Here is a 14,012-nt window from a genome sequence, read left to right on the forward strand (position 1 = left end):
AAAAATATAATGAATATGATAAATGGATACCAAAACAAATAATTAATAAAAATTATAACTTTTTAGACCTAGACTGTGTAATAGATACAGAAAAAACAATACAATTATGGATAGGATATATGACAAAACAATTATTAGATAATAATATAAATATAACAGATGCACCAGAATATATAGAAAGAACACTAATAAGATCAGTAAAACTATGGTTTTTAAATTTAACTGAAAATAGCAAAAAAGTATTAAGAACTAATAAACCTATAGAAGGAACATCATCAACAACAACTAAACTAACCCCTATAGAATTATTAAAAAAAAATATGAAACAGCTATAAAAGACGAATTTGGTAGTACGACAACAATAGAAGAAGAACAAGATGAAGAAAAAGATACAAATAGAAATTTAATGTTAAAATTAGCAATATGTAATATGTGTTATATAGATGAATATACTTGCGCATTTAAAGAATATTATTACAAAGGAGCATATAGTATAGAAGAAAGTAAAGAGATAAGAACTATTGGACAACGTACTTCAGCTTGAACCTCAGTTCCTATAGGGGAAATATTAAAGGGTTTGTCACGATCCGAGTCGGGACCATAGCCGCAATGGGCATCCCGAACCACGAAGGCCCGAGAGACCCCTTAACATACTATTATAAGAAGAATCCATACATAAATCAAAGTGTGGAAGATATAATGAAATTTAAAGGAATTTATAATACAAACTGTGTCAACAAAATATGTGAATAAAAGACCCAACTCCGTCTACGAAGCCTTTACTGAATTACTAGTCAATCTAGACTTAGACAAGGCCCCCGACAAGACCATAAGACAAATGAACTAACATAAGAATACAAGGACTTTCGAAGCAAGGGAGGATCACCAATTTTGGCTTTCTGAAAGTAATCAACTGCTGAGCTGGACCATGGAAATCTACCTCAAACCTAAATTATGAGATAATGTAGCCGCCACAAAGGACGGTCAATACCTGGAATGTATTTGTATGCAAAACTAACAAAAATCAACATGTATTTCATATAAAATAGTTGAGAGCATTTAGAAAACAATTTAGCTTAGAATATACATAAAACACATGGGCATAATTTGATAAGTGTCAAAACATTTTCTTATAATCAAGACTCAAATCGTTACTGCACTACTGAGCCTGATGGTAAACCCTACAAGTTCATCATTACAAGGCTATATGAACTCTGTCCTTGACTCGGTGGCTAAGCCCCCAATCGAAGTTTTCTGTAAGGATTGGAGTATCGGGGACACGCAAGATCACAAAGCAGGGTACTAAAATCACTAATCAAATTAGTATGTCATGGTATTGTGCGAGATCACAAAGCAAGGCTCCTAACCATAATCCCAAATCGGGATGACATGAATCAAGGTAAACAATATCACAAAACAGGGTACTAAGTCACATGTCAGCAAATCACGATTTCCAGCATAAAGTCTTTCAATTCATGTTTTCTTCGAGTAACCATCTACTCTCTTTAAGCCCAATTTTATCCCCTTACAAGAAAACATACGTTATGCTTACAAATAATACTTTTCTCATTATTTTAACGGTACTTCACAACAGGTCATTATCATACCCATACTTTCAAGTCATTCATATCATATCTTTCCATAACATTTCTCTTTCAAAAGCATATAAATGACCATCAAAAGAATTCTATTCATTCATCACATTCCTAGTGGTTAACAAAATATTTAAGACTCAAAAATTCATCATTATTTATAAACCAGCACCAACCTTGGTTATGCATAACACTTTATGATCAAAAGGGGGCTCTTAAATCATGCTCTCAAAATAATTTACAATTCATTCCATGCAAAGTCCATTAATATCATCATAGGGAAAGGAAAGTTCATAATTCACATTCGTAATCACTCTTTGAGTTCAAATCACATATGCACGAGATTTTAAATCAAGTTTATTAAAGGAAACCCCATGACCATTAAGTTTTTTCATCAAATTGGTTTCACAATGCATGCTCTAAGAACAATTTCCAAAACTAACATCATATACATACTTATATAACTTTAAAGCTCATTAAAATCGTAAAACCTATGCCCATGATATTAAGGATACCCCCATGTACCTAACTCTTCTTGACTTGGGAAAGAAACACTATTCTTGAAGATTCTTGAACTTGGAAAACTTGGATCTTTAATTCCTTGGGGAAAAAGGAATTGACTTTGTTCTTGGGAAAAGGGGAGGGGTTTTTCTTGAGAGGGTTTTGGAGAAGAATGGCAATAATGACCAAAAAGATGCCCCAATTCATGTTATGGATGATTATGTTGAGGGGGGAAAATACCCAATTTCCCCTCAGTTATTTAAATCAAAAAAACTGGAAGTAACTGCGTCTTATCGGGGTAACTTACTGGTTCTTATGAAAATGATCATAACTTTTCGGCCGGGTATCAGATTAAGGTAAAATTGGTATTGTTGAAAAGATAATTCAATTATATAAAATTTGGTGGGTCTTGATCTGAAAAATTCCATATATATAAAAACATATACCCGTTCAAAGCTGACCCTTGTTGAATCGAATACATATATTTGGCTCAATCAAAAACTCTTAGCTCATTTTTGTTCTAAGTGATTCCTATGACATTTTTTGCCTCATAATAACTTCAAACACTATGATAAGGATCATGACACATGAATTTAAATATAAATCATGGAATTAAAGTTTACATACGTAGGAACGATATTTTGATTTCTAGCTCGAAAATGCTGGGTTTTACATTATCTCTCTTTTGTGATCATTTATCCCCGAATGAGGGGTAGGAACTTATTGAATCTCTAAAAGTATGCGATAAAGAATGTAACCTCGCATTAAACATTTTTCCTCCACAAAATATCCAAAGGCATCATACGAGCTTCATGATAAACCCTAGTGAAACGTGTAAGCACGAAGCGTGAGATAATAAGAATTGATGTAGAGATGACCTTGAACATGACCTCCAAGGATCATAGCCATCACAAAATAAGGAATGAGTTTATTTGGTGATAATAGGCCTATTTACATAGGTACAATCATGAAATAAGATTTTGCAGGAGATAAGAATAAAAGTGTTCTCTACCTTACAAGATTATGATATGTTACTTGCAAGTTTAGGACTGACACTCTCTTAGGGGTCAACCACCAATTTAGGATCGACTCCCTAGTCCTCCGAGATATCAAATTAATGGATCCACATAACCATTATTGGTACCCATGGAACGGTACTAACACCCTTCCAACTGGGTTACAGGTTCGACCCCAACTAGATCAGATTGGGGCATGTCGATTAGATGATATCTCCCATCATCTCAATACAGTATTCAGTATAGGTTCAGTTCAGGCTTTCTTGACCAAGTGTACAGACTTTCATTTATTCAGTTATATAATTTACGGTCTTTTAGATTTCAGACTTATTTCATATTACAAATTTATGCTTGGTCTTGCATTCTCAGATGTCATAGTTTTCATGTATTCATGTTCAGTTATCATATGCTATTAAGTTAGTCCTTATTTCATATACACAGTATCCTATGTATATAAGCCTAACCTCATCTCATATACCAGTATATTCAAAGTACTGACCGCATACTTTTCTTTGCGCTATGATGTCTTATATCATTGGTTTAGAAGAATAATTTCTCGACTGCAGTTAGACAACTCAACGTAATCCAATAGCCATAGTGGTAATTCCCCATCCATCGAGGATATGTTATAATTATTCAATTATTCCAGTATTTTATTTTACTCAGCCAGTCAAAGTTTGTTGGAGGTTTTTCCCATCAACTCCACAGTCAGTTTAGAGGCTTTCAGACATAATGACAAAATAGTTAGACAGCCAGTTAGTCGCTTTCAGTTCTTATTAGTTGTTTTAGATATTTAATATTTCGTAATTCATTATTTAGATACACATTTCTTTCTCAGTTTATCTTCCACATATGTGTTATATTCATATTTTATTCATTGCTCACAACAGGTACTAACTCATGGGTTAGCTTGTAGTCACTTGTGATCATAAGCATAGTTGTCGCAACTAGGTGGTAGCCTCAGGTCTTGACAAAACTTAGTATCAAATCCTAAGTTTTTAAAATGTCCTATGGAGTCTGAAAGCCATGTTGAGTAGAGTCTTGTGCATGGGGTAAAGCGCGTTACACTTATGGACAAGATGCCACAAAATATTTTAGAAAAAGTTTTACTTTTTTCAGTATTCATGTCATGTAAATGAGCATGAGCTCTATTTAAACTCTATTTTACTACTTTCTCATTTAGTAGCAGCTCAGAACAACCAGCGAGCTATTGTCCTAGCCAACCAAATGGAAAATACAGATATAGCTAGGATTCAGGGTCACCCGAATAAATTCCCCCTTGTTTTTGGGATCCAAGTCTGAGGAGGATCATAGGAGTTTATAGTTATGGTTTAAAAAGTGACAGATTTTATTGGTGTCACTTCAATTGAGAGTGCAGAGTTGGCTGCATACAAGTTGCAGGCTATAGCTCGCACTTGGTGTAAGCAGTAGAAGGACGATAGGGATGTTCAGGTAGGCTGTTGAGGCAGGGCTATTGAGTAGTAGGTATTTTCCATGATTTCTTAGACAAGTTTATTCCTTTAGAGTTAAGGGAAGCTATGGTACAGGGGTGTTGAGGCAGGGCTGTTGAGTGGGAAGTGTTTGCCATGATTTCTTAGACAAGTTCACTCCTTTAGAGTTAAGGGAAGATAAGGTACAGGAGTTTATTAACTTGACATAGGGCAGTATGAGTGTGAAGGAATACCCACTTAAGTTTACTAAGTTGGCTTAGTATGCTCCTTTGATGGTTGCTGATAATAGGTTTAGAATGAGTAAGTTTATTTCTGGTGTATCACAGGAGTTCATTAAATTAACGCAAGACAGTATAAGTGTGAAGGAATACTCTCTTAAGTTCACTAAGTTGGTGATGTATGCTCCTTCGATGGTGGTTGATAATATGTCCTGATAGTGTAGTCAAGGAGTATTGGACTGCTATATTGATTAAGGATATGGACCTATCTAGGCTCATAGTTCATGCTCACCAGAATAAGAAAGAAAAGCTTAAAGAGAAAGAGAGGGAGAATAAGAGGGCCAGAATAAGTAGTTTAACTTTACTCAACCGAGGTTAGAGGGTGGAAACCGTTCTCAGTTCCATCAAAAATTCTTAGCTCTATCTCCATATTCAGCTAGTGTGCCAGTGCCAATGTTCAGGAATGAGAGTTAGGATAGAGAACTAGGCTCTAAGTCACAGGGTAGCGTGAACAAAGGTCATACAAATTAGCTTTGCAAAAAATATGGTAGGAATCTTCAAGGTGTGTGTAAGGCTTGTAATGATGTGTGTTTTGGGTGTGTCAAGCCAGTCCACAAGGTTAGAGAGTGTCCAGTATTTTCTCATAGGGGAAAGGATTTACGCTAATAAGGTCATTCCAATCTGTTATCAGCTCTAGTAGGTCGACCAACTAAGAAGAGCGCCACTTCCAGTGCCACTAGTGGACAGCGCCAGAATAGATTGTATTCTCTCTAGTCCCAACAGGATCAGGAAAGTTCTTCTGATGTAGCTATGGGTACTTTACAGGTCTTTCATCTCCATAGTAATGCTTTATTAGACCTCAGAGATTCACTCTCCTTTGTAACCCTCTATATAGCAGTCGATTTTATATTAGTCCCAAATCTTTAACAGAACCTTTCTCAGTGTCTACTCAAGTAGGTAGCTCCATTGTAGCCTTGGGGGTATACCAAAACTACCCTGTTATAGTGTCCCAGAGAGTTACCTCAACAGATTTTGTGGAGTTAGAGATGGCTAATTTTTATGTCATTCTCGGCATGGATTGCCTCCACTTATGTTATTCCTTAGTTGATTGTAAAAATATAGTCATTTAGTTTCAGTTTCCTAATGAACTAGCCATTGAATAGAGGGGTAGTACCTCTGTGCTTAGGGGTCAGATTGTTTCTTATCTTAAGGCGAGAAAAAATATATCTGAGGGGTGTGTTTACCAGCTTGCCTTATTCAACGACTCTAGTTCTGAGACTCCAAGTCTTGATTCTGTTTCAGTAGTAAGGAAATTTCCAGATGTGTTTACTGAAGACCTCCCCGGAGTTCCTCCCAAAAGGAAAATTAAATTCGAAATAGATCTACTTTTAAATACCCAACCTATCTATATTTCTCCCTAAAGAATGGCTCCAGCTGAGCTTAGGGAATTGAAAGAACAGTTGAAAGATCTCTTGGATAAGGGATTCATCTGACCTAGTGTTTCTCCATGGAGCGCTTCAATCCATTTTGTGCGTAAGAAAGAGGGTTCTCTCAGAATGTGCATCAAGTACCATCAGTTGAACAAAGTCATAATTAATAATAAATATCCACTCCCCAGGATTGATAAATTGTTCGACCAACTTTAAGGTGCCAGTTATTTCTCTAAGATAGACCTAAGATCTGGGTATCATCAGCTTAGAGTCAGAGAATGTGACCTTTTAAAGACATCCTTCATAATTTGATATGGTCACTTCGAATTCCTTTTTATGTCTTTTTGACTAACAAAGGCCCATGCAAATTTCATGAACGTGATGAACACAGAGTTCAAGCAGTACTTGGACATGTTCGTCATAGTGTTCAATGATGATATTCTTGTCTATTCGCGTAGTGAAAATGATCATGTAGACAATCTCTGAATTGTATTGCAGACTTTTAGAGCCCATCAGTTGTTCACCAAATTCAGTAAGTGCGAGTTTTGGATAAGATCAGTAACTTTCCTTAGCCATATTATGATCGGTGATGGCATTCGAGTTGACCCTTAAAAGACCAACGCAGTGAGAAACTGGTTAGACCCATCTCTCCATCAGATATCAGGACTTTCTTGGGTTTGGATGGCTATTACAGACGTTTTGTTGAAGGTTTTTATTCTATTGCATCCCCATGTCTCGGTTGACTCAGAAGAAAGTCAAATTTCAGTGGTCAGATTCTTGTGAGAAGAGTTTTTAGAAGTTGAAGACTCGACTAACTTCAACCCAGTATTGACTTTGCCAGGTTCAGATGGGTTTGTAGTTTACTGTGAAGTTTTCAGAGTTGGTCTTGGTTGTGTATTCATGCAGAGAGGTAGGTTCATAGCCTATGCCTCTAGATAGCTTAAATCCCATGAAAAGAATCAGCGCATATAAAGATTTTCTTCACATACATTAATTGTTATAATAATTTTGTCATATATTTTAAGAGTCATATTTTTGGACTTCTTTTTATGTGCTGGTATAAAAACAACGTATCATATTTTTAAGGAGTATAAAAATTTTATTTTATCATGATGCTTTACTTCTTTTCATATATTTAGCCGTTAACATTACAAATATATTGATTAAAAAACTAAAGAAAATAAGTGCAAAGATGATTTTAACTATTACAAACTCTATTAATTAAGGGCAAAAAGTTCAAAACAATATTTTAAAGTTTTTTTACACTATTAATATATTAAAAATAAAGATAAAGATTATATATTAACGATTAAAGATATAAATGTTGACTCTGTTTGTTATTGGTCAACATATAAGATAAGAACGACATGTGAAAATGGGAAGTTGTTATGAAATACATCCAAGTATAAAACATTATTTATGTATATTTAGTTTCTTTCCATTTCTATATAGTGATGATTGTTTTGTTGCTAAAGTTTTGAATTAGATAAATGACTATCAAAAGACAAAACATATAAAGGCAAGATGAAAGATTTGCATTACTAGTTTGTCTGAGTTCTTTTGAGTTTCTTTTGAAGGTATGTTCGATTTCAACTTCTTTATCTTTTATGGGCCACCAGTCATATTTTTGAAGCAATCTATGTGTGACATGTGAGTTTTTTTGTTCCTCTATAAGCACATTTCATTAACTTATATGTGTAATGCTACTGCTTTAGGAGGGGAGAAATGGTTTTCCAACCATTTATAGTTTTTTTTTTAGTTTTATTTCTCTTTTATAAGAAAATATTCAATCTTACATATAATAAATCATCATTTTATACGTAACGGATCTTAAAAGACCATTTCTTCTATTTAATATGTAAGAGTGAGAGAGATTTTATTTTATGATTTTTTTAGGTCGGTTTGTCTTTGAGCATTTTATCTTTTGAATTAGATGAAATCCATTGATGGATTTTTGACAAACTTATTAATGTGTTGAAAATTTTCTATTTGGAACTCAAGAGAGTGATATAACAAAAATGTAGAGTTTCAGTCTTCTATTCTAGGTATTTTTATAAGATATCTGCATCAAAAATTTAATTTCTTCTATTCAAATTGTATAAAGAAAAGAAATCTAATTTCCTCCGATCCAAAGAGAATTTAATATTTTTGAAAACTATAAAAAAAGTATAATAAGTCGCAATAACTTACAATATAAAATATTTAAAAAAATCATGAAAAGAATATTGGTTAAACCTTGTTTGACTCTCGAAATTAGAAGGTGCCAAAAGGAGAGAATAATTTATTTTCATTTTCCTTTTTTTTTTCATCAGTTTGGTTTTTGTTTGTTTATCTTCTGTTTCCTTTTAAATTTCCTTCTAGAATAATCGGAAGAGATATAATGCAATCACTTCATATTAATAAAAGTTCATTAAACAATTTTATATAACATCGATCTGATGGACTTCTCTTTTATGAAGCAATGGCTTCTAATGATGAGCATCACCAAAATGTGACAGTTGAAAAACCCTCAAAAATTGAAAGAGTAGAAAAATGCACCAAAAAAGTGGGCAAAAGTTCTGTTGTCATGCCGCGTGTTGTGCGTATTTACATGACAGACAATGACGCCACAGACTCGTCTAGTGACGAGGAGGAAATGCTTCAAGGAGAGAAGTCCCAGAGACCTAAGAAGTTATGGATAAAGGAAATCATGATTGAAAATGAAAGGACTAGGGTGATTTCAAAGAAGAAATCCAAAGAGAAGAAGCTGCTTCAAGTAAACATGAAGAAATACAGGGGAGTTAGACAACGAAAATGGGGCAGGTGGGCAGCAGAGATCCAAGACAAAATAAACAATACTAGACATTGGTTGGGAACTTTTGACACTGCTGAGGAAGCTGCTGTGGCTTATGATGAGGCAGCCATTGAAATAAATGGTGCTAATGCTTTGACAAATATTCTGGAGCCACCACCAAAGAAAATCAACCCCTAAAAGATAGAAGGTGTATCCATAATTTAGTTAAACTTGATTGATTCAACCTTACGTAGGAGGTTAAATTTCATTGATTGTTAATGCTTTATTATTTTGCTGTACATTATTTGATGTTTTAAACTTTGTATGTACTTCCAGCATTTTCAGGGGTTCTGGTTTTACTGCATGTTTTTTATTAGAGCAAACTGCAGCTTGCTTTTGTTAACTGGGCTACTACTTCATTTTTGATATTTTGCATCTTTACCGTTCATTTCGGTATTAGAATATATGAAGGGAAATAGTAACCTGACTAGGAGGTGTGTGAGGTTAGCCGTAATGGGTTTGAGAATGGGTAAAGTTCGGACGAAAGAAGTACACCATTATCAAATCCATTGAGAAAAACTAGAAAAATCTTCCACCAAATTTCAAAAAACTGCTGAAAATTATTAAGAGCTCCTACAAACTTCCATTGGCTTCTAATCCTGCACCATCGAAGAAGTTTGCTGTTGAGGCTAAGCCTAAAACCACCGTCAAGCCGAAGGAAAAGCCAGCTGCTAAGGCAAACCTTAATGCCAAGGCTAAGCCTAAGGCTGCTCCTGGTGATGAAGGCTTCCACAAGGAGGGGAAGGAAGTAGAAGCTCAGGAATAGAGGATTTGCATGTAGTGATAGAAAAATAGTCGCACCCAAAGAAAAATGAATGGTGAGCCTCTGGAAAGGGATTCGGGTATTTTACGTGACTTGGTATGTCACAAAATACCAACTCACGTAAAATACTAGATCTGCTTTTCTGAATCTCCTCCAGTGTTTAGTTTCTTTTAATACAACAACTTCATCATCTAAAGAAGAAATTATGATGTCATACAAAAGTTCAAACAGTTCAAACGACAGCTCAAAACCTCGAATATATATCTAAACTAGCGTGAGTTAGACATATAACATTTGTGTATTGAAACTCGCATATCAAAGAGAGATCAAATCAGAAAAAATGTAATGACAAACGTTTAATTGAAAAGAACTATGTAGTACACAAGATGTGCTATACATGGGAGACTTTGTCTAGAATTTATGGTGAGTTTGAGCTGAACATAGAATTGTTTTAGAATATACATTTTGTAAAGACTGTCAAGACATTGTTCATGCCTAACTAACGTACTTACAACTTCAAAAGTAAAAATTGTTCTGGAAAAGAGCTTATAATCTGAAATTTGAATAGAACATCATGATTTTTGACCTGAATAACTTCCTGTTAGTTATTTGATATTGATTGGTTTGGATCTTCCTAACATTTTTGTCAATTATGGAAAAGAAAATAAAAATTAAAGACTTGCATTTAAGAATATAATGTGATCACCTACCTGACACTAATATGGATGAGAACCTGGGAGACTAAAATTACAATTAGTTATCATTCGAGATAAAAATGCTAGTTGATTTATTTCGATCTAGTTGAGTTTTGGTGTGCAAATTAAGTAATATTGCTTTCAGCTAAAAAGAAAAACTAAGACCAAAAAAAACAATGGTATGGACTTTCATATCTTTACAAAGGAGAAAAGGGTGTTGGGTTCAAAATCGAGAGGGCGTCATGCGTAAGTTTAAAGTTTGCAAATAATAGGACGGTAATTCAGATGACAAAGAAAACAATAATAAAAAAGCATAAAATTATTATATATTTTGGTCAAACGACCTACATACTAAAAACTAATATTGAAAAAAAAAAACATAAAACCAATTGAGAGAAAATCTCTTCCTAAACCAGACTCTTAACGACTACATTGTGGATGCTACTGTGTTATTGTATGATAAGGAAGCGTTCCATTTATAGAGTTACAAAATCTTTCCTCTTAGAAAGAGATTTACCAAATATAGAAAATAATTATATTTTCCTTTAAGTTAAAATAAAAGTAATTATGGTTATTTTTATTTTCTTTCCGATAAAAAGTAAAAACTTAATTTTATTAAGAAAATCAGGCAAAACCCCTAAAAAATCTCCCTTTTGGTTTGATTTTCTAGCAAAATATTCTTGATCTTCCTTCTTCACACAATCTTCATATATCAATGATCTTCATATATCATTGCCACTTATCATGATTAAAAGTTTATATGGGTTAAAAATTGGAGCCCTATGCATTTAAAATATAAACATGGGTTTAAATTATTGGAGCCCTTTATTATAAGTAAACAGGGTTGAAAGCGACGCCTTGTGAATCGAAAGTAAGCACAGTTTAACAGTGGAGCTCATGCATTAAAAATAAATGTACGAGTTGGAAGGAGCCCAAGCATTGAAAGTAGCCCATAAACATGGGTTCAAAATTCATTTGGTTTAAAAGATGGAGTAGCAGCAAGATAGTTGAAAATTTGTTTGGAACTTTTCTCCATATGTAGCTAAACAAAATCGTCATCATCACCAAACTATTGCAACATTTTTTTGAAACTGCTTTGAACCTGTTTAATCTCGTCTAACCACACCATTGGACCTTTGAACCATACGCTCTATACCACTTGTTGGGTTCAAAATCGAGAGGGTGTCATGCAGAAGCTTAAACTTTGCAAACAATAGGACGGTAATTCAGATGACAAAAAAAATAATACTAAAAAAGAATAAAATTATTATATATTTTGGTCAAACGACCTACATATTAAAAACTAATATTGACAAAAAAATATAAAACCTATTGAGAGAAAATCTCCCCCTAAACCTGACTTTTTTAACGACTACATTGTGGATGCTACTGTGTTATCGTATAACAAGGAAAAGGTTCTATTTATAAAGTTCCAAAATCTTTCCTCTTTGAAAAAGGTTTGCCAAATATGAAAAAGAATTATATTTTTCTTTTAGGAAAAATAAAAGTAATTATGGGCACTTTTATTTTCCTTCCAAGAAAAAGTAAAAAACAATTTTGGTAAGAAAATCAGGGCAAAAACCCTAACAAATCTCCCTTTTTGGCTTGATTTTCTGGAAAAATATTCTTGATCCTTCTTCTTCACACGATCATCATATATCAATGATCTTCATATATCACTGCTACTTACCATGATTAAAAGTTGATATGAGTTAAAAATTAAAGTCATATGCATTAAAAATAAAAACATGGGTTGAAATTATTGGAGCCCTTTGTTATAAGTAAACAGGGTTGAAAGTGAAGCCTTGTGCATTGAAAGTAAGCACAGGTTAATAGTGAAGCACATGTGTTAAAAATAAATGCACGAGTTGAAAGAAGCCCAAGTATTGAAAGTAAGCAGGGGTTAAAAGTTGGAGCCCATAAACCTGGGTTGAAAATTAATTTGGTTTTAAAAATGGATTAGCAGCAGGATTGTTGAAAATTTATGTAGAACCTTTCTCCACATAGAGGATATGTTGAGAGCTTGTGCACTTGACTTTAAAGGAAGTTGGGATGATCACTTACCGTTGATAGACTTTGCTTACAATAATAGTTTCCACTCTAGTATTGGCATGGCTCCGTTTGCAGACTTATATGGGAGGAAGTATAGATCACCCATAGGTTGGTTCGAGGTGGGTGAAGTGGCAGTGAGTGGTCTTGATTCAGTATTTGGGCTATGGAAAAAGTTAAGTTGATTAGGGAAAGGTTGAAAACTACACAGAGTCGTCAGAAGTCATATGCGGATGTTAGAAGGAGAGACCTTGAGTTTGAAGTTGGTGACCTAGTGTATCTGAAAATTTCACCCATGAGGGGGGTGAAGAGATTCAGAAAGAAGGGGAAGCTTAGTCCCCGTTATGTTGGTCTTTACAAAATTCTTAGCCGTGTTGGTAAGGTAGCTTATGAAGTCGAGTTTCCTTTCGAGTTGTCCTTTGTTTATCTAATATTCCATGTCTCCATGCTTAGAAAGCATATTAGCGATGTTGTGGTAGTGGATTCCTCTGTGAGTGCTGACATTCAAGAAAATCTTTCTTTTGATGAGATTCCTGTTGAGACTCTTGATTTCAGTGTCCGAAGACAAAGGAACAAAGAAGTTCCCTTGGTCAAGGTATTGTGGTAAAACCAATCTGTTGAGGGTGCAACTTGGGAAGCTGAGGTGGATATGCGATCCAAGTACCCGCACCTATTTTCCATGAACTCCGATCAAGCCGAAGGTACCGTTCTTTTCTAAATCATGCACTTTTGATAAAAGTTACAGCAGTTCAGCTGTCATTTATTATGTGTTCAGCTGTAGTTTCTTGAATTTATGCATTCTATGTTGCATTCGGAGTGAGAAACGATGTGGTGATGAGTCTAACGAATGGTTTCAGCTGTATGCTCTATTCCCTATCTAATCTTGGCATGTCTAGCATCATTCGAGGATGAATGTTTCCAAGGGGGGATGATGTAATACCCCGGGAAATTTTTCGTTGAAATTTTGTGCGTAAACGTGTTGGGTTCTATCTTCTAGAATGAATTATAAATTTTCCGTATGGAATGTTTTAGATTATGACCCACCACTTTGTAGAGTATCGAATAAGATTTCCAACGATATGTGGATCATCCAAAACGGACACCCGAGCGATGAGTTATGAACATTCCGATCGAACCGTGAATAGTAGTAAACAGTAAAACGTGCAGGAAAAAGTACTGAGGCCTAGCATATTTTTTCTCCAACTTTAAACGATCATAAATCCTTGTACATAATGATCTGGGTGATCTACTATATATCAACAGAAATCTCTATGAGTCCTCTTTCTAATGAAATTGGTTTCAAGCAACAAAAAGTTATGGTCGATCTACTTCAGCCTATCAAAAGTGAATTTTTGGATCAACAACAAATGATCATAACTCCTCGTACACAATGATCTGGGTGAGATACTATATATCAATGGAAAGATATGAGATTCCTCTTTCTAATGAAATTGCTTTCATCCA

General features: G+C 34.5%; 1 pseudogene; it reads left to right on the plus strand.

Annotated features, from left to right (window-relative positions):
- Nucleotides 1-9,179, plus strand: part of LOC107854934 — an 88,970-nt pseudogene extending 79,791 nt beyond the window's left edge.
- The last annotated feature ends 4,833 nt before the right edge of the window (nt 9,180-14,012 follow it).

Source organism: Capsicum annuum, chromosome 1, assembly GCF_002878395.1.
Source record: "Capsicum annuum cultivar UCD-10X-F1 chromosome 1, UCD10Xv1.1, whole genome shotgun sequence".
In the NCBI taxonomy this organism is placed as follows: Eukaryota; Viridiplantae; Streptophyta; class Magnoliopsida; order Solanales; family Solanaceae; genus Capsicum; species Capsicum annuum.